Source organism: Pinus tabuliformis, chromosome 8 (genome assembly GCF_031772625.1).
Source record: "Pinus tabuliformis cultivar Carrire ecotype Pingquan chromosome 8, CPIR1, whole genome shotgun sequence".
Taxonomy (NCBI): Eukaryota; Viridiplantae; Streptophyta; class Pinopsida; order Pinales; family Pinaceae; genus Pinus; species Pinus tabuliformis.
In genome coordinates this window covers 1,302,385,404-1,302,387,727 of record NC_142294.1, presented here as the reverse complement: position 1 = coordinate 1,302,387,727, position 2,324 = coordinate 1,302,385,404, and the positions used below count along the sequence as shown (strand labels likewise).

The 2,324-nt window shown below is 38.4% G+C and overlaps 1 pseudogene; it reads left to right on the top strand.

Annotated features, from left to right (window-relative positions):
- On the top strand, nt 1-645 carry LOC149240232 (peptidyl-prolyl cis-trans isomerase CYP40 pseudogene; annotated as a pseudogene).
- The last annotated feature ends 1,679 nt before the right edge of the window (nt 646-2,324 follow it).

Here is a 2,324-nt window from a genome sequence, read left to right as displayed (position 1 = left end):
ATGACCAAATTTCAGGACTTTGTGCATTGGCCCTCATACCGGCGCCCCCTGCATTACAAAGGGCTTCCTTTCCATAGAGTTATCAAAGGTTTTATAATACGAGATGGAGACATTTCAGTTCAGAATGGTACAGGGGGTGAATCAATATATGGATTAAAGTTTGATGATGAAAACGTTCAACTGAAACATGAGCGCAGAGGAATGTTGTCAATGGCAAACTCTGGACCTAATACAAATGTCTCTCAATTTTTCATCACAACAACAAGGACTTCCCATCTGGATGGAAAGCGTGTTGTCTTTGGGAAGGTAATTAAAGGCATGGGAGTTGTGCGTGGCAATGAGTATACTCCCACAGAAAGTAGTGATCGCCTTTCTCTAGATGTGGTAATTTCAGATTGTGAGGAGATCTCAGAAGGATCAGATGATGGAATAGCTAATTTCTTCAAAGATGGAGATTTGTATCCAGACTGGCCAGCTGATCTTGATGAGAAATCTGTAGAAATTTCATGGTGAATGAATGTAGTAGATTCTGCGAAATGTTTTGGGAATGAAAATTACAAGAAAAGGGATTATAAGATGGCTTTAAGAAAATACAGAAAGACATTGCGCTATCTTGACATTTGCTGGGAGAACACCAAATGTTGAACGGATCACTGTATAGGTCCTTCTATTGGTTCTGTTTGTTGCTTGTCGTTAGAATTCATGTTGAAGTTTTCATTAGTGGTTGTTTGGAGGACACTGACATGAATACAGTCATCAATTATAACTACAGGATACCAATCATATTCATAAGCAGAGCTATGATTTTATGATGGTCGATCTTCTTTAAAATGATGATGATGATGGATCAATGATAATGCGACAGTACATGACATCATTACAACACCCATACTACAACTGCAATGAAATTAAGTGAAAGTTATGTTTTGCAAGAACCTGTACCAGCCCCAGTGTTATGTAGAAGATAGTAATGTTGTAAAGAGGAGTTCAGTAATGAAGACTGTGAAGTGGAGTGAGCCCTGGTTTTGTAGGCCTGGGGAAGAAGATCAAGATAAGAAAATCAGAGTGTTACCTTCCTCAAGCCACATTCTAGGATGTGTTTCAAGGTTCACGTTCTTCATAGTAGCATTAATATTGAACAAATAACAAGAGAAACTACAGGTCAATTTGTTTTCTTTCTATTGAAAGTTGCAGCTTTAGAGGTGGTACGAAGGACTTCTGAAGCAAAATTTCCAGTAGTATGGAGGGGTATACAAGGACTTGGATTACTTAAATGCCCACCTTTTAGCTGTTTGCAGAGGTAGACTCCATTCAGACTTCTTGCTAAGAGCACACAGGAATTCTCAAGATTCTCAAGCAAATCATTTACCAACTACAGATTCATTTGCTATGGAACAAATAGAGGTTGTTAACAGCAGTTTCGTAGCACGCTACGAAACTGCTGTAGGTGATGATTTTAAGCGCAGAGCAGCTAGTGTGATACTGTGAGCGGGAGTTGAGGAAGAGAAACACCTGTCTATCAATACCACCTACAGCACATCAAAAACATGGTAGCATTCCATACCTGGGATTATTAAAAGATTTGGGGAACATGCTGCTACACTTTCGGAAAATGTTGGAAGACAAAGACCGATAAAATAGAGCACATCTCTTGGTCAATTAATGAGCCATCCACGCAACTAGAATCCAAAGCTAGCTCGTTCAGTGTACTCTCCTTCAAGATACCTCAACCCAAGCAGCAAAAGGACATGTGTCAAGAGCCAGAAAAGCATCATATTACGAGGAGCAAAGATTTTGGATTTTGATTAAATGAAAACCATTTGTAATTTCAGTTTAGCCATTATGTAATTAATAAATTAGTTATGCACTAGATAGGGATAGTCAATAGCCACCTTCGAGGCTCCCCTCATGCTGGAGGAGGAAGCTCGAGGTGGTTAAGTTTGTTTGCCTATATATGGATCAATGTTGGATGTAGAAAGGGTTGGACATTTTATACAAAAACAGAGTTATTTGGGTCAATGTAAAGACTTGTTACAGTAATAGTAAAACAGTGGTTGTTTCTTCTCAAGATTCTCAATGGATTATTTTGTTCAAATATGATGGTGGTGTTTTCTCTTATATGTTCTTTTACAGCCTTGTTATAACATAATCACTTAGAATTCATTTCTAATGCTCTGACTTCCTGCATGTTTGGCAAGCTGTGGTTTGTGTGAGATATTTTGAACATCTAATGCAAAGAGCCTTGACTTCCATGAAATGACTGTGCTTTTGTTTATTAAATGTGTAAGACTCCATAGCCCAATGAAGACCAATTTGATATGTGT